This window comes from Rhinoderma darwinii, chromosome 6 (assembly GCF_050947455.1).
Source record: "Rhinoderma darwinii isolate aRhiDar2 chromosome 6, aRhiDar2.hap1, whole genome shotgun sequence".
In the NCBI taxonomy this organism is placed as follows: domain Eukaryota; kingdom Metazoa; phylum Chordata; class Amphibia; order Anura; family Rhinodermatidae; genus Rhinoderma; species Rhinoderma darwinii.
Window position 1 is genome coordinate 42,105,883 of NC_134692.1, and position 19,644 is coordinate 42,125,526.

The window sequence follows — 19,644 nt, forward strand, 5'->3', positions numbered from 1 at the left end:
TTCATTCACACAAGTAGACCCCACAGGGGTTTATCATATTTTTAGACAGTCCAGTTTTCTTCTGAAAGTTTCTTGAATAAGATGGAACAAAATAAAATCAGCGCTTTTTTAGCAAATGCGTCAGTTTAGGCTAGCATTTTTCACACACGGTATAGACCACGGACAAAATTCATCTCCTTTCACATTCTTCCACTTCTCCCGTGAATGGGGATACCAAATATGTGTGCCTTATTCACTGTGCGGGCATGTGCCAGGGCTTGGCATAAAAGGAGGCTTTTTGGCCTTTTCGGTCCAGGAATTTTGCATTTGATTTTATAGCCGCATACTGTTTTCTGGGGGGCCTAATGCTGCTGAAACATTAGAAACACCCCATAAATTACTTCATTCACACAAGTAGACCCCACAAGGTTTCCTTCAAGGGGTTTATCATATTTTTAGACAGTCCAGTTTTCTTCTGAAAGTTTCTTGAATAAGATGGAACAAAATAAAATCAGCGCTTTTTTAGCAAATGCGTCAGTTTAGGCTAGCATTTTTCACACACGGTATAGACCATGGACAAAATTTATCTCCTTTCACATTCTTCCACTTCTCCCGTGAATGGGGATACCAAATATGTGTGCTTTATTCACTGTGCGGGCATGTGCCAGGGCCTGGCATAAAAGGAGGCTTTTTGGCCTTTTCGGTCCAGGAATTTTGCATTTGATTTTATAGCCGCATACTGTTTTCTGGGGGACGTAATGCTGCTGAAACATTAGAAACACCCCATAAATGACTTCATTCACACAAGTAGACCCCACAAGGTTTCCTTCAAGGGGTTTATCATATTTTTAGACAGTCCAGTTTTCTTCTGAAAGTTTCCTGAATAAGATGGAACAAAATAAAATTAGCTTTTTTTTCACAAATGCGTCAGTTTATGCTAGCTTTTTCACGCACAGAATGGACCACGGACAAAATTCATCCCATTTCACATTCTTCCACTTCTCCCGTGCATGGGGATACCAAATATGTGTGCTTTATTCACGGGCATGTGCCAGGGCTTGGCATAAAAGGAGGCTTTTTGGCCTTTTCGGTCCAGGAATTCTGCATTTGATTTTATAGCCGCATACTGTTTTCTGGGGGGCCTAATGCTGCTGAAAGATTAGAAACACCCCATAAATGACGTCAGTCACACAAGTAGACTCCACAAGGTTTTCTTCAAGGGGTTTATCATATTTTTAGACAGTCCAGTTTTCTTCTGAAAGTTTCTTGAATAAGATGGATCAAAATAAAATTAGCAATTTTTTGCAAATGCGTCAGTTTATACCAGCATTTTTCACACACAGTATAGACCACGGCCAAAATTAATCTCCTTTCACATTCTGCCACTTCTCCTGTGCATGGGGATACCAAATATGTGGGCCTTATTATCACATAGAGAAGTAGGAGGGCGGACGATAGAAGAAGCTTATTTCACAAATCGCTTTTTTTTTCAAAGCTGGTTTTACAAAACTCAACAGAGTTTCTATAACACTTCCAAAATATTTGCTCTTGAAACAGAAATCCCAAAATATTCATCTAGGGGTATAATGGGAATTTATTTTTGGGGTTTTCTAAAATAAGAAATTGCAGGTTTATGCAAATGGAGTTATTCAGCAGATGAACTTTAGCAAACATGACATCCACTCCCCACCCATTCCCTCCCTCACCCTTGGAGTAAAATCAGGGGAAAAATAAAAAAGTAATGTAGGGCAAATATATTTTCAACGAATTAACTAAAATCTAATAATGCAGAACAGTGTGGTATTTTTTAAAACATGGCTCAATGCACAGGCCTGGTTGCGAGGGACATGATGGACAGAAATATCGGGAATCTTTGCGGTGCCCGTCTTTTCTGCAGACGCGGCACTTTTTCTGGGGGTTGCTTCTGGTTGGTGTTGGGGGAATCCGACTGATGAAGTGTCTTTCAGTCAGTCGCGTGACATCCTCAGACTGGGGGCATTCTCGGGTGTCCTGAACATCAAAAATGAGGCCTTCAATAATTTTCTCCTGGAAATCCAGGTATGTGTCTCTGCCTCTGTTTTTTTTGTAGAGCACACATGAGTTGTGGATGGCCACCTGTAACAAATAAATGGCCACTTTTTTGTACTAGGTTTTTGTTTTTCACTTTACTAAATAGGGCTGTAAAACCTGGTCGCTTAAATCCACCCCCCCCATGTACTTGTTATATTCGGACACGCTCACTGGTTTGTGCTTGTCCGATGTTGCCCCTCTTTCCCTCACTACTATTGTTCCTGCGGTATGAATCGTGCTTAGCACATACACGTCTTTGCGATCCCTGAACTTGACCGCCAGCAATTCCTCAGATGCATAAGCACAGGAGTCCCCCTTTACCATGCGCTTCCCCACTAATTGCTGTGGAAAACTAATTCGGTTTTTGCGCATGGTACCACATGCCCCAGTCCTTGCAGCATGCAAATGCCTAAACAGGGGCACACTCGAATAAAAATTGTCGCAGTACAGGTGGTACCCCTTGTGAAGCAGAGGCTGCATTATCTCCCACACAATTTTGCTGCTGGTGGAAAGATCAGGGGGGCATCCAGGAACATTTATTGAGCGGTCCCGCCCTTCATAAATCCTGAAGGCGGTGGTATATCCTGACCCGCTTTCGCACAGTTTATAAAGCTTAACGCCATATCTTGCCCTTTTGGAAGGTAGATATTGGCGAAAGCTAAGTCTGCCATGGAGGTTGAGGAGGGATTCGTCCACACTTACATTCTGCTCAGGGGTGTAGAGTTGCAGAAATAAATTATTCAGGGAATTTATTAGCGGTCTTATTTTGAACAACCGATCCCGGTTTGCATCGGTACTTGGGGGGGCCTGTGCGTTGTCATTGAAGTGGAGAAACCTCATTATTGTCTCATAACGAGACCTGGTCATTACTGCAGAATATACTGGGGTGGCTTGGGCGGGTCTTGTTGACCAGTAAGACCCAATGGAGGGCTTTTTGACAATACCCATATTTAGGGTGAGCCCCAAAAATTTTTTAATTCCTGCAAATTGGTGGGTGTCCAATCTCTGGCATGGGTGGATGAAGGTTTCTGCCTTATATATTGAGTGGCATATAAATTTGTTTAGTGGATAATCTGATTTAGGATGTCGTCCGTTATAAATAAATAGTAATCCATTTGGACAAAATTTGTATTGTTCACGGTTATGCCAGGAGTGGCAGTAAATCCGTGGATTCTAGGCCCAAAAGATGGGGCAGGAGCCCATACAAGAGCCTGGACTGGAGGGACCAGGCTGTCCCGTGCTACAGCGCTACTTGGCCCTGCGCTTTCATGTTCTGCAGTTTCAACTGCATCAGGGACAACGTCCCCTGAAGATGAACCTGAAATGACGCTGTCATCGTCACTGCCCAAAACAGTTTCCATCTCTGACGCCATCTCTGATGCGGTCTCCGACTCAGACCACAGCATGGCGTATGCCTCCTCGGCGCTAAACAACTTCCTCGCCATAACGTCACTAAGGGCGGGTTCACACATAGCGGAATTTCACTTAAATTCCGCTGCGGACACTCCGCAGCGTTAATCCGCAGCGGAGCCGTTTCTCCATTGACTTTCACTTTAATTTAGCAGTGTTCGTTTACACGATGCGTACAATTCCGCTGCGGAGCATAGGCTGCGGAGCGGAATTTGGTGTCCGCAGCATGCTCTGTCTGTTGCGGAGCAGTGGCGGACTGGTTGCGGACTCATGGCGGAATTTCTCCATTGACTTCAATGGAGAGTCAAAATTCCGCAATGAAGTCCGCAGATGTTATGTGTGCTACGGAGCGTATTGTTTTTACTACCATGACATTTCTTCATTCTGGCTGGACCTATGTATTTCTAGGTCTACAGCCAGACTGAGGAAGTCAATGGGGCTCCCGTAATGACGGGAGCGTTGCTAGGAGACGTCTGTAAATAGTCACTGTCCAGGGTGCTGAAAGAGTTACGCGATCGGCAGTAACTGTTTCTGCACCCGGGACAGTGACTACCGATCTCAATATACATGTATCTGTAAAAAAAAATATAAGTTCATACTTACCGAGAACTCCCTGCGTCTGTCTACAGTCCGGCCTCCCAGGATGACGTTCCAGTGTAAGTGACGGCTGCAGCCAATCACAGGCCAAGCACAGGCTGCAGCGGTCACATGGACTGGAGCGTCATCCAGGGAGGTCGGGCTGGATGCCGAAAGAGGGACGCGTCACCAAGACAACGGGCGGTAAGTATGAATTTCTTTGACTTTCACTAGGGAAAGTGCTGTCCCTTCTCTCTATCCTGCACTGAATAGGGAGAAGAGAAGCACTTTTCCTGCAGTCCGCAGCGGCCAGTCCGCATCAATTTTCTGCACATTTTGTGCAGATCCGCTGCAGAATCTGCAACGCAGATTCTGTGCGGCATTGATGCGGACAGTTGCGGAGGAATTCCGCCATGTGTGGTCATGCCCTAACACTAACTAAACAAATTATATTTATTTTTTATAAAACACACAAACTAACTGGTATGTATATATATCTACACTACCGCTAACAAAAAAATAAACCGCTATTGCTATATATATTATATATATGTGGATATATATATAATTATATACTCCCTACCTGCCTATTCTAATAGAATAAAAGAAAGAAAGGTAGATAGATAGATAGAAAAAAATATAGATGGATAGATAGATTGTATAGATAGATAGAAATCTATCTATACAGAGAATGTTTTACAGTGTAACACTTTTTTTTCACAGTATTCTTCTGGCAGCAATTCTCTCGAGTCTCTTCTTCTCCTCAAACTGAAACAATGTTTGAGGAGAAGAAAACAGGCAGGAGATTTGCTGCCAGAAAAGTTAAAATAAAACAAATGTGGTCGCTGTGATAGGTTTTCACAGAGACCACATGTTCAGGGACCATCAGATTGGTCCCTGATACTCTGCCCAGTGCCCAGAGCTGTTGGTAACAGCGTGGGCACAGGGCAGTGTGCACGCGATCGCGTGCACACTGTTTTATACACAGAAATGCATGTGATCGCTGTGATTGGTTGTCACAGCGATCACATGTTCAGGGACCAAAAGATTGGCCCCTGACATTCTGCCCAGTGCCCATGGCTGTTAGCAACAGCCAGGGCATAGAGCTGTGTGCACGCGATCGCGCGTGCACAGTCTCTGAAGTGCCGCCGTAATTAGTCTATACGGCGGACTTCAGAGACCCTGACCGCTGGCCGTATAAATACAGCCAGCGGTCGGGAACCTGTTAAAATAAGCTCTGCATATGCCTCTCCTTACCATCCTTGGTACAGCTATATTTCTTAATATAGTAGCTACATGGTTACTATTATGCCCGGAACTTTTATTGGCTTCTGAAGTTCAGTGAAGTTCACAAAACTACTGTTAATATGTATGTGATTTCCAGGAATGGACGAGTGCCAAGAGGACTAATCACAATTGTACTTATTACCAGATATGACTCAGCATTGTATATTTGACATGAGACCTGATTCTTACATGAAACACTGTATTAAAATCAATGCATAAATAATTACCCCAGACAAAGTCTTTATTCTTGCTCAGGATTGAATACCCGTTGTCCTGGGTGTAGACCACCACAAATGTAGAGAAAATTAGGTACTAGAGGATTACAACTATAATAAGGGGCAGTGACTTACATTTATGACCTTAATAGCTGAGGCTGGGATTCCATAGGGTATTTTTATGGTGTTTTTCTTGCAATTCTGGCGATTGTTTTTAATGTGCTACACCTCTAAAAGCCACACGTCAAAAAACTGCGTTGCAAAACTGTGATGATTTGCAGTAAAACACATGCGGTTTTTCCAATGCGTTTTTTTTCAGCAATTAAGAAGCACATAAAACTTGTAACAAACTTCTATAAAAACGCAGTTAAACCTCCTGTGGAATCCCAGCCTAATACAAATAGTAGAAGTCTTTAGTTGAGAGCTCAGAGTGCAGTGTCCTGTTATATGGCTCTGTGACGTAGTACAGGCTGTTACAGATTAAAGTACAAATGTGTAAACGCCTATTGCAGAAAAGTTTTTTCTTTGCTCAGATACGAAGAAAGGACATGGCTCAAATGCAACTCTCTTTATTTTTCACGACTACTATTGTGTTGTTTACTTCTGGACATGTGGGATTTGTTAATGCTGGGACATTTCTTGTGGTGCCCGTAGATGGCAGCCACTGGCTCAGCATGCGCCCTGTGGTAGATATATTAACACAGAAAGGACATCATGCTGTAGTTCTTGTACCAGATATTAACATACATCTTCAGACATCTCAAGACTGTGAAGTAAAGTTTTACCCAGTATCTTACACATTTGAACAACTACAGGACAGTTTCTTTTCTTTCGCATATGAGGTCTTCACTCAAAGACCTTTTCTGGAGAAGTTCTTAATGCTCCAAAAAAAGATGAAAAAAGGAAGTGCCCTTATGATAGACGCTTGTAATCGACTGTTGAACAATTCTCAGCTAATCCAGTCCTTAGAGGCGATGACTTTTGATGCTGTCTTTACAGATCCTGTGCTTCCCTGTGGTCAGATACTTGCTGAGCATTTGTCTGTGCCCTCTGTTTTTTTCTTGCGTGGCTTACCCTGCAATCTGGATGCTAAAGCTTCTCAGTGTCCAATACCATTATCATATGTGCCAAGGATGATTACCAGCTTGACGGATCATATGAGTTTTCCTCAGCGGGTGAAGAATTTCTTCTTTGACCTAACTGAAAATTTTATGTGTAATATGATTTACTCTCCCTATGAGCAGCTGGTCACTAAGTATCTTAAGAGGGATGTTAGTTTGAAAGAAATTCTCAGCCATGCTGCCATTTGGCTGGTGAGAATGGATTTTGTCTTCGACTTTCCAAAGCCAGCGATGCCCAACATGATCTTCATAGGAGGAATCAACTGTGCTCAAAAAAAGCTTCTAAATCAGGTGCAAATTTATCATTTGTCTGTATCTAGAATATATGCACAGTCGATTGTTTGGGCATTATTATGTTTACATTTTTTAATGGTTTATATTTTGTTCTTTTATGATTCATGACTGCTATACATGGACTTCTGTGCCTGCCTTATCACTGCGCCAAAAAAGGCATCAAGATCTGATAACGTGTTTTCCAAATAGAAGATGTGACAGAATGTCACATTTATGTAACAATAATTCCAGTGCAAAAAACAAAAATAAAATTGTGCCATTAAAACTACCTCAAAGTTCACAGTGTGTTTATACATATATTGTGGGTTGAGCACCGTCCGCAGCAGGTGTCAGCTGTATAATATAGCTGACACACTGCTGCAACAATTTGATTAATAATTACTTTGATCACAGCCATGTGACTCCTCATATGCTATGGTCAATAGCAACTATGGCATCTAAGTGGTTATACTGAGGGAGAGGGCTCCCTCTGTCACCCCATGGGTGCCCCCATAAAGTGATTGTGTGGGTGCCAATGAGTTGCCACTGCATCCAGAGGCCTAAAGAAGGCCCCCAGGTCTGCCATGTGTGTATGCCTATGTATGCCTGTATGGTGGAGGCAGGACCTAATAGGCTACCTGTCCATTTTACACTGACAGGCATAATACACTGAAATACAGAAGTTATGCAGAGTATTATGTAAGCGATCCAACGACCGCATGTCCAAGTCTCATAGTGGGACTAAAAAAAAAAGGTAAACAAAGTTAAATACAAAACAAAAATCCAAAGTAAAAAAAGAAAATCACATTCTTTTTTCCCCACGTATAAAATGCTTTATTATGGGAAAAATGAAAATATCTAAAAAAAAAAACTGCATATAAATACTATAGCCACAATAGAAAAGACTTTAAATAGAAAAAAAATGGCTAAATTGCAGTGTTTTGTTCACCCCCCCCCGCCCAAAAATAGCAATAAATATTAATCAATACTGGTACCCAAAATGGTACTAACGAAAACTACAACTAAACAAAGACAAAACATGGCTTTTATAATGTGGGGACACAAAAACAAATGATTTTTGTTTTAAAAAGAGTTTTTATTATGCAAAAGGGCTAAAACATAAAACAAACTATACAAATTTGTCATTACAGTAATCATACTGACCTGCAAAATAAAGTTAACATAATTTATATCACACAGTGAACACGAATTAAACAAAACACCAAAAACTTTTGCAGAATTGCTGTTTTTTTCCATCCCCTCTCCCAAAATAAAAACTTAATAAAAGTTTTTCAATGCAAAATCGTGCCATTAAAAATATAACTTGTCTTGCGAAAGATGAGGCTTGTCTTGCTGAGGCTGGGATTCCATAGGGTATTTTTATGGTGTTTTTCTTGCAATTCTGTTGATTGTTTTTAATGTGCTACACCTTTAAAAGCCACACGTCCAAAAACTGCATTGCAAAACCGTGATGATTTGCAGTAAAACACATGCGGGTTTTCCAATGCGTTTTTTTCAGCAATTAAGTAGCACATGAAAGTCGTAACAAACTTCAATAAAAACGCAGTTAAACCTCCTGTGGAATCCCAGCCTAATACAAATAGTAGAAGTCTTTAGTTGAGAGCTCAGAGTGCAGTGTCCTGTTATATGGCTCTGTGACGTAGTACAGGCTGTTACAGATTAGAGTACAAATGTGTAAACGCCTATTGCAGAAAAGTTGTTTTTTTGCTCAGATACGAAGAAAGGACATGGCTCAAATGCAACTCTCTTTATTTTTCACGACTACTATTGTGTTGTTTACTTCTGGACATGTGGGATTTGTTAATGCTGGGACATTTCTTGTGGTGCCCGTAGATGGCAGCCACTGGCTCAGCATGCGCCCTGTGGTAGATATATTAACACAGAAAGGACATCATGCTGTAGTTCTTGCACCAGATATTAACATGCATCTTCAGACATCTCAAGACTGTGAAGTAAAGTTTTACCCAGTATCTTACACATTTGAACAACTACAGGACAGTTTCTTTTCTTTCGCATATGAGGTCTTCACTCAAAGACCTTTTCTGGAGAAGTTCTTAATGCTCCAAAAAAAGATGAAAAAAGGAAGTGCCCTTATGATAGACGCTTGTACTCGACTGTTGAACAATTCTCAGCTAATCCAGTCCTTAGAGGCGATGACTTTTGATGCTGTCTTTACAGATCCTATGCTTCCCTGTGGTCAGATACTTGCTGAGCATTTGTCTGTGCCCTCTGTTTTTTTCTTGCGTGGCTTACCCTGCAATCTGGATGCTAAAGCTTCTCAGTGTCCAATACCATTATCATATGTGCCAAGGATGATTACCAGCTTGACGGATCATATGAGTTTTCCTCAGCGGGTGAAGAATTTCTTCTTTGACCTAACTGAAAATGTTATGTGTAATATACTTTACTCTCCCTATTAGCAGCTGGTCACTGAGTATCTTAAGAGGGATGTTAGTTTGAAAGAAATTCTCAGCCATGCTGCCATTTGGCTGGTGAGAATGGATTTTGTCTTCGACTTTCCAAAGCCAGCGATGCCCAACATGATCTTCATAGGAGGAATCAACTGTGCTCAAAAAAAGCTTCTAAATCAGGTGCAAATTTATCATTTGTCTGTATCTAGAATATATGCACAGTCGATTGTTTGGGCATTATTATGTTTACATTTTTTAATGGTTTATATTTTGTTCTTTTATGATTCATGACTGCTATATATGGACTTCTGTGCCTGCCTTATCACTGCGCCAAAAAAGGCATCAAGATCTGATAACGTGTTTTCCAAATAGAAGATGTGACAAAATGTCACATTTATGTAACAATAATTCCAGTGCAAAAAACAAAAATAAAATTGTGCCATTAAAGCTACCTCAAAGTTCACAGTGTGTTTATACATATATTGTGGGTTGAGCACCGTCCGTAGCAGGTGTCAGCTGTATAATATAGCTGACACACTGCTGCAACAATTTGATTAATAATTACTTTGATCACAGCCATGTGACTCCTCATATGCTATGGTCAATAGCAACTATGGCATCTAAGTGGTTATACTGAGGGAGAGGGCTCCCTCTGTCACCCCATGGGTGCCCCCATAAAGTGATTGTGTGGGTGCCAATGAGTTGCCACTGCATCCAGAGGCCTAAAGAAGGCCCCCAGGTCTGCCATGTGTGTATGCCTATGTATGCCTGTATGGTGGAGGCAGGACCTAATAGGCTACCTGTCCATTTTACACTGACAGGCATAATACACTGAAATACAGAAGTTATGCAGAGTATTATGTAAGCGATTCAATGACTGCATGTCCAACTCTCATAGTGGGACTAAAAAAAAAAAAGATAAATAAAGTTAAATACAAAACAAAAATCCAAAGTAAAAAAGAAAATTACATGCTTTTATTCCCACGTATAAAATGCTTTATTATGGAAAAAATTAAAATATAAAAAAAAAACCAAACTGCATATAAATGGTATAGCCACAATAGTAAAGACTTTAAATAGAAAAAAAAAGGCTAAATTACAGTGTTTTGTTCAGCCCCGCCCAAAAATAGCAATAAATATTAATCAATACTGGTACCCAAAATGGTACTAACGAAAACTACAACAAAACAAAGACAAAACATGGCTTTTAGAATGTGGGGACACAAAAACATTTATTTTTTAAAAAGTGTTTTTATTATGTAAAAGGGCTAAAACATAAAACAAACTATACAAATTTGTCATTGGCGTAATCATGCTGACCTGCAAAATAAAGTTAACATAATTTATATCACACAGTGAACACGATTTAAACAAAACCCCAAAAACTTTTGCAGAATTGCTGTTTCTTTCCATCCCCTCTCCCAAAATAATAACTTAATAAAGGTTTTTCAATGCAAAATGGTGCCATTAAAAATATAACTTGTCTTGCGAAAGATGAGGGTTACATCAATTGAAACATTCAAAAGTTATGGCTCTCTCACACGCAGGGTGTAAACAAATTTGCAACCAATTTTCTTTATTGTTCCAATACATTCAAAATAGAAAATAAAGCAACTTTGCAAAAAGTTTTGATTAAAAATCTTTTACAATTTTGTGCAAACATCTACTAGACAGACCTGTGTCTACATGGTTATAAACTATAAACAATCTCTGTGTGTAGTCTAAGGCCCAGTTCATACAGATTTTTTTTGGCGCTGATTCTGATGCGGAAACCACGTCGGAATCAGTGCCAAAAAACATCCGAAACCGCCTCCCATTGATGTCAATGGGAGGCGGAGGCATTTTTTTTCCCGAGCTGCTCGCGGGGAGAGAAAAGCGGCATGACCTTTAATGCCGCGGTTCCGCCTCTGACCTCCCATTGAAATCAGTGGGAGGCAGAAAAAGCATTTTTCGCTGCATTCTTTGCCCGTGCCCATTGACGGGCAAAAAATGCAGCAGAAAACCGCGGCAGGAAAGTGCAGGCAGGTCAAAATCTCCCTCAAAATACTCTGTGTGAACAGGGCCTTAGGGTCCTTTTACACCCGCCAATTTTGGTCATCACAACGAACACCGACCAACGAGACAGCTCGTAGACCTGCGCTTGTTTCCTCCTTTCACATTTCCATTATGTTGACAGCACATCTTCCTGTTTACACATCGACAACGATAATATTTTCTGCTGCATAAACGACACGATCAGCCGATGAACGAGCATTTGCTCGTTCATCGGCTGATCGTTGCCATATTTACACTGGGTAATGATAGGGAATGAGCATTCATATGAATACTCGTTTGCCTGATCATTGGCCCGTGTAAAGGGGCCTTTATTCTGCAGTCTTCTTGCTAACTTACATACAGTGGGAGAGGGGGTAGATGGAAGAGAGTAACACATGACTAAAGGATCAGGCTACACTCCGGGTTCGTTTGTAGTCTGTAACCATGGAGACACATATGGCAGTATAAGATCTGTAAACACAAAATGGTAGATTTTATTTTAGGCAATACTATTTGGAAAGTTGCTTATGTTATCATCAAAGGTAGACTACATCACAAACGCAAAAGATATTTGCATTACCTTTTTCACTCTTTTCAACATACACAAAAGATATACAAGAATCTAAATCTTGACTGAAACTGACGTTGCTTTAAAATACAATTAATCCTTTTAAAGGTAACCATGGAGCATTTATCTTACTCTATCTCATATGTGATAAATTGCTGTTAGAGAAGGGAGTGTTCCATGTTTGAGTCATTCATGTACACTACGTACTATTAAAATCGTTTTTTTTTGCCTTACTGGAAACTAAACTTGTAAGAAAGCATTTACAATTGATTCTGAGAACAAGGTTAGCTGGACTTGCCAAGTACTTGGAAATGGCACGGATTTTCTCTTCTAATGTGGGTCTTTGGATCTACGTGGTGTTGAGTCTCCCTGCTCTTGTGAAGTGTGGAAATTTACTAGTAATTGCCCAGGATCCTGATATCTGGCTGGACATGCGTAGCATGGTGGAGAAAATACAACAAAAAGGACACAACGTAGTGTTGGTCATACCCAAGAACAACCTGATCATGGATTCCCCAGAAGGGCTCAGTGTCAAAATGTTCTCAGCTCCTTTTCTGGAGCCTGGACTTAATATGTATATGGAACATATATTCGATCAGTCTCAGATGGGCAGCTTGCTGAGTGCTATAAGTACAGAATCCAGAAGGATGACTTACATAGCATCTGTCCTTTCCCATACTTGTTTGCATCTACTAGATGATAATGTTTTGATTCATTCCTTGCAAAAGAGCATTTTTGATGTTGCTATAATGGATCCATTCTTTCCTTGTGGTCCAATTCTTGCAGAACAACTTCACCTGCCATCTATTTATTTTCTGCGAAAGTTACCTTGTGGTTGGGGTAACATGGCCACTAGGTGTCCAGACATCAATTACTACAACATAAATTATGTACATGGTGTTTTGCAGCGTATTAAGAGTCTGCTTCTTCATTGGATAGAATACATAGCTTGCCAACAAATTGAAAAAGAATATACAAAACTGGCCTCACAATACCTACATAAAGAAGTAACATTATTTGAGCTGTTTAGCCGGGCTGAGGTCTTTTTCTATAAATATGATTATGTTCTTGAGCCTTCTAAACCACTTATGCCAAGCATGATATTTATTGGAGGACATAGCTGTGCTCTGAAGCAGAAGTTAAACAAGGTGAGTCGAATTATATGTTTTTTTCATCCTGAAGTCATTTCCCATGTGTATAAGCCAATGAAGCTCTTCTGTGCTTCAGATTGTGTACAAAATACATCGCAAGCCATGTGGTGAAAATTTAATTTTAACAGTGGTTGATATTGCATGTACGCAAAAGTCTTATCTTCCTCAAGTCTAGGAGAATATTTCTAGTTTAATAAATGAAACTGCATCAAATTTGCATCTGTGAATACAGCCTTATTGTGGTAAGTCCAAAAGTCCCCCAGCAGCAGTGAAAATGCAAGAATTGTCATAGCCTTATTCAATTAATTATAAATTCATGTTTGATTGCAATTAACTCCGGTGTCCCATTTCCCCCATATCCAGTTTTTCATTGATATCCCCAATTTTTTTGTCTGGAAATTGTCTCCATTTCCCCCATGTCCAGAAAGATTAAATTGTATATGGTCGGCCAGTTTAAAGGGGTATTCCCATCTCAGAGATTTATGCCAAATCCATGGGATATGCCATAAATATCTGATTCCACATTTGGGACCCAAATAAATGCTACCAACCTTATTATAGCTACCTGTGAGAACTTTCTCAAGAATCAAACTCTCATCAAGCATTAGGAGAAAGGGCAATTTTGATTCTATGCAGAGTGATCCTGTTTTCCCATGTGGAGAAATGATTGCTGAACAATTTGTTATTTCTTCTGTATTTTTCATGCGAGCAGCTCTATTTTCAGTGGATCAGGAAGCAGCTCAATCTCCTAGCCCACCTTCCTGTGCCCAGATTCTTCACTACCTATACTGACCCGATGGCCTTCAGCCAAATAATGATAAACCTACTACTAAGATCAATTGAATCTATTACCTGTAATGTATTCTATGCTACATTTGTTTACATTGCATATGAATTTCTGCACAGGGATGTCACCATTTTGGACCTTTTCAGTCGTACTAAGATATTACTTTTTTAATTGCCTGTTATGCCAAATATGATTTTTATTGGAGGCATCAACTGTGCCAACAAGAATCTTCTTAACCAGGTAAAAAAAAGCTATGCTAATTGTGTTACTCCGAGCCGCCCAATCTTGTTCTGCTTGCAATTTCCTTAAGAGATTTTTTTAGTTTAACTAGACCAGTGTTTTCCAGTAGTAGAATATGAGAAGTTCAATATTTTTTTTACATATTTATTACATAGAGTTCATACAAAATATGTTAGTTACGTTATAAAGATATTATGTGCCTTACCTTTGATTCTTGGAGGAAAAAGAAACATAGGAGCATTCTATTTACACATGAAATCTGTTTTTGATGAAAGACAAGACAATAATTTAGATTTAATCCCAAGTGAACACCATAGTGACTTTTAAAAATACTTGACTATACCGCTAAAGTAGTAGTAGTAGCAGCACATCAGACTTATTCAGCATTATTTAAAGAAAAACTGTCATGAGAATATGCTTTCCTATTTGCATGCAGAGCTATTATTAAAATGTATTCAGAAAATATTGTGTTATTTGTATAATAGCCAATATCTAAGAATACAGTGGACACATAGTTCTGAGTCCACTGTATATATGAGCCTAGCTCTCACCCCCCCCCCTCACTAATGATTGTTGGCCGTGATGTGTAGTATATATACTGTACATCAATGGCTGCGCGCCATAGAAAGGAAAGAGTTAAAACATTCTTATTAGTTGAATGAGCCCAGTAACATCCCCACCACTAAGTTCACACTGTGCGCTTTTGTTGCAGTTCTTCACATGCATTTTTTTATTTTGTTTGATGAGCTCCCAATGAGAGACTTGGCAAAATATCAAGAGGGGCCCCAAATTTAAAAATAACGTACCAACAACTTAGTTACATTCAGTCAATTCGGTAAATGAAAACAAATATGCATTTGCTATCGCTGTAACCGTATTGACCCACAGAAAAAAAGTTAACATGTCATTTTTACCGCACGGTGATCGCTGTAAAAACAAATCCCCCCAAAAATGGAGGAATCACAGTTTTTTTTCACATTCCACCCACAAAGAATGTTTTGCCAGTTTCCCAGTGCATTATATAGTACAATAAATGGTACCACGAAAATCTACAACTCGTCCCACAACAAACAAGTTCTCATACGGCTAAATCGATGGTAAAATATAAAAGTTATAGCTTTTGGAAGGTGGGGAGGAAAAAACAAAAGTGAAAATCTGAAAAATGGCTGCGGAGGGAAGGGATTAATCAGGTCCCCTATTCACATTCACTGGTCTGCAGAACACCAACCACTTCTCTTCCATTACTTTACTCTGGCTGCATAGTATTAGTGCAGTAATATACTAGTATATTCATTCCATAGATAATATATGTCACAATAACAGAGAGTTTTTAAAAAAAATATTCAGACCCCAGACCAGACAACTGCTGCAGCCAGGCCATATAGTACTTAAAGGGGTTGTTCTAGCACGGGCAACTAATGACCTATCCACAGGATGGGTCATCAGTATATGTTCATGGGGTTCCGACACCCAGACCCCGCACTGATCAACTGTTACGGCTGCCTCCGGTCACCGGATGTTATGCAGTGTACGGAACCAGTGCAGATGGCTCCGTACACTGCACAGCGGCCGTGCTGCAGAACTGCAAATCTGCTCCTGTTCACTTAAATAGGAGCAGAGCTGCAGTACTGCAGCTCAGCCGCTATTCTGTGTCCGGAGCCATCTGCTGTGCCCGGAGGCAGTCAGAGCAGCTGATCGATGCAGGGTCCGGGTGTCAGACCCCCACGACCATATACTGATGACCTATCCCGTGGATAGATTATCAGTTGTCCGTGCCCGAACAACCCCTTTAAGGCCTTGTTCACATCAGCATCGGGCTTCCATTTATGGGTTCCATTAGACCTTTCCGTCGGAGGAACCGATGAATGGAAAGCCAAACAGAAACCATAGCTTTAGTTGCAAATGGTTTCAATTTGTCCCTGTTCCATAAGGTTTCCATTCTTTTTAGTGGAAACAATAGCGTAGTCGACCGCGCTATTGTTTCCGCTAAGAAAAGGAAACCTTACGGGATGGAAACCAACTGCAACGAACGCATTACCATTGAAATCAATGGTAATGCAAACGGAAGCTATGGTTTCCGTTTGGCTTTCCGTTTATGGGCACCCCCGATGGAAAGGTCTAACGTAACCCATAAACGGAAGCCCAATGCAAATGTAAACGAGATCTAAGAATATATATGCAGCTCTCAGTCTTTAGCACTATATGGCCTGGCTCCATAGTATTATTGCAAAAACATGTATTCAGATTCTGTATGAATGTAGCACACTGCCATAGAATATTATCTCCAAGGTCTGATATTTTTATTTTATTTTGTGGTCAAAGTGACTTAAATCTGGGGTTTGATTGTGAGCAAGGTGGAAAGTCATAGGATATGTGTATGCTACACACATATTATGTGTACCTCCTCCTTGCTCAGAATCAAACCCCAGATTTAAGTTACTTTGTCCACAAAATAAAATAAATAAATCAGACCTTGGAGATAATATTCTATGGCAGTATGCTGCTGCTTATGTATAAATGTACCTCCTCCACTCCTGCTTGCTATACTCCCTCTGGGCGCCAGTTCACTGTGTCCTGACGCTGCCCAGCGTACACGACGTCGTGATGCTGACAGCGTCAGGAAGACCTAGTGTGCGTGCCAGGACTCGGAGGAGACATTCAGGGAGAGAGTCTCTCCCATAAAATCAGCACAGAGGAGTGCTGCGCCGCTGGATTGCCGATATTATCAGTGATAATATCGGCGATCCGGCAGTGCTCCACGATGCTGATTCTTTGGTAGAGATTCTCTACCTGACAGTTACTGCTTTTCATCTACCCGCCCGCTTAATTTCACGGACGGGCAGATGACCAGCAATGCTAATGGAGTGGGCCCCTTTAGGGATGGGGGCCCTGGGCAATTACCCAGTTTGCCCCCCCCCCCCAACGCCGGCCCAGTGTAAATCTAGCCTACCTTTTTGCAGGGCGTGGATTTTTTAATTCTATCATTTTTAAAACCCTTAGTTTAGAGGCAACAATGAACAGCGGCCATCAATTTATTAGTGATAGGGAGTTCAGGGGGAACTGGACTTATTAATACAGTGGAATGCTGTGAGAAAACATATATAAATATAGAACTCGACACTCGTATAACTTGCTTTTTGCAGAGGCGTAGCTAGGTTCTCCAGCACCCGGGGCAAAGATTCAGTTTGGCGCCCCCCCCCCCCAACCTCTTTCCCGACATCTCCTTCCCCCTCGCCGTGTTTGTTTTCTCTACCAATCGACGTGTCATTTCTTTTTATGTAACGCGAGCATAAAATTATTTGTACATTTCACAAGCAATATGGTTCTATACACAACACCAGAACCAAGCTCAGTACATATATACAGTCCCAGAACAAATACAGCTCAATTTAGTGCAACCCCTGCCGTATAGGTTTGTACGGCGTAAAACTACAGCTCCCAGCATGGCCCGAACAATGGTAAGGATATGCTGGGAGATGCCGTTTCACAAAAAATAAATCCTATCATAATCATCTCGCTGCAGATCATACAGTGACTACATTACTGATTAGAGGCAGAGTGAACATTTACATTGAGTGACTCACCGGTGACGTCTCAGATTCTGGTTCTTTTTCTCCATTTGGTCCAGACCTCTATGACGACTTCTCCCGGTCCATTTCTGCAGTTTGCCGCTCACATGTCTTCAGCTTCTCACTTTTCCAACATTTCTGCACCTATAAATAAATATAAAGTTATCATTATACCACACACTACGCCCCTAAATATAATAGCGCCATACACTGCACATCTAATTATAATAGCACCATACACCGTGTCCCATACACACACACACACACACACACACACACACACACTGTGCCCCCTGTAGATAGTGCCTGCCATAGAGCCCCCTGTAGATAGTGCCTGCCATAGAGCCCCTGTAGATAGTGCCCCCATATAGACCACCCCTGTATAGTGTCCCACAAATAACTCCCCCTATAGTGCTCTACAGATAGCCCACCCCTGTATATAGCCCCCTGTAGATATAGCCCACCCCTGTATATAGAGCTCTACAGATAGCCCAACCATGTATGTAGCCCCCCTGTAGATATAGCCCACCCATGTATATAGTGCTCTACATATAGTGTTTCACAGATAGCCCACCCCTGTATATAGCCCCCCCTTGTACATATAGTCCACGCCTGTATATAGTGCTCCACTAGATAGTCCACCCCTGTATATAGGCCTCCACAGATAGCCCACCCCTGTATATACTATATACAAGGGTGGGCTATCTGTGGAGCACTATATACAGGGGTGGACTATATGTACAAGGGGGCTATATACAGGGGTGGGCTTTCTGTGGAGCACTATAGGAGGAGCTATTTGTGGGATACTATATACAGGGGTGGGCTATATCTACAGGGGGACCATATCTACAGGGGGACCATATCTACAGGGGGACCATATCTACAGGGGTGGGCTATACACAGGGGGGCTATATCTACAGGGGTGGGCTATAGACAGGGGGGCTATATCTACAGGGGTGGGCTATACATAGGGGGGCTATATCTACAGGGGGCTATATCTACAGGGCGACTATATACTGGGGTGGGCTATCTATGGAGCACCATATACAGGGGGCTATATACTATATAGCCCACCCCTGTATATGGTGCTCTATAGACAGCCCACTCCAGTATATAGCCCCCCTGTAGATATAGTCCCCCTGTATATATCCCCCCTGTAGATATAGTCCCCCTGTATATAGCCCCCCTGTAGATATAGTCCCCCTGTATATAGCCCCCCTGTAGATATAGTCCCCCTGTATATAGCCCAGCAGATATAGTCCCCCTATATATAGCCCCCCTGTAGATATAGTCCCCCTGTATATAGCCCAGCAGATATAGTCCCCCTGTATATAGCCCCCCTGTAGATATAGTCCCCCTGTATATAGCCCAGCCCTGTAGATATAGTCCCCCTGTATATAGCCCCCCTGTAGATATAGTCCCCCTGTATATAGCCCAGAAGATATAGTCCCCCTGTATATAGCCCAGCAGATATAGTCCCCCTGTATATAGCCCAGCAGATATAGTCCCCCTGTATATAGCCTCCCTGTAGATATAGTCCCCCTGTATATAGCCCAGCAGATATAGTCCCCCTGTATATAGCCCAGCAGATATAGTCCCCCTGTATATAGCCCAGCAGATATAGTCCCCCTGTATATAGCCCAGCCCTGTAGATATAGTCCCCCTGTATATAGCCCAGCAGATATAGTCCCCCTATATATAGCCCCCCTGTAGATATAGTCCCCCTGTATATAGCCCAGCAGATATAGTCCCCCTGTATATAGCCCCCCTGTAGATATAGTCCCCCTGTATATAGCCCAGCCCTGTAGATATAGTCCCCCTGTATATAGCCCCCCTGTAGATATAGTCCCCCTGTATATAGCCCAGAAGATATAGTCCCCCTGTATATAGCCCAGCAGATATAGTCCCCCTGTATATAGCCCAGCAGATATA

At 41.5% G+C, this 19,644-nt stretch overlaps 1 long non-coding RNA gene and 1 pseudogene across 1 annotated transcript in view; one reads left to right on the plus strand and one right to left on the minus strand.

The window, feature by feature from the left end:
- Nucleotides 1-5,993: 5,993 nt before the first annotated feature.
- Nucleotides 5,994-7,202, plus strand: LOC142656279 (UDP-glucuronosyltransferase 1A1 pseudogene; annotated as a pseudogene).
- Nucleotides 7,203-14,348: 7,146 nt separating this feature from the next.
- LOC142655442 (uncharacterized) overlaps nucleotides 14,349-19,644 on the minus strand; it is a 28,543-nt gene continuing 23,247 nt past the window's right edge. Inside the window, exons 2-3 of the long non-coding RNA XR_012849491.1 lie at nucleotides 17,728-17,856; nucleotides 14,349-14,402 (exon numbers count right to left, since the gene is read on the minus strand). This is a non-coding gene — a long non-coding RNA (uncharacterized LOC142655442). The remainder of the gene's footprint in view (nucleotides 14,403-17,727; nucleotides 17,857-19,644) is intronic.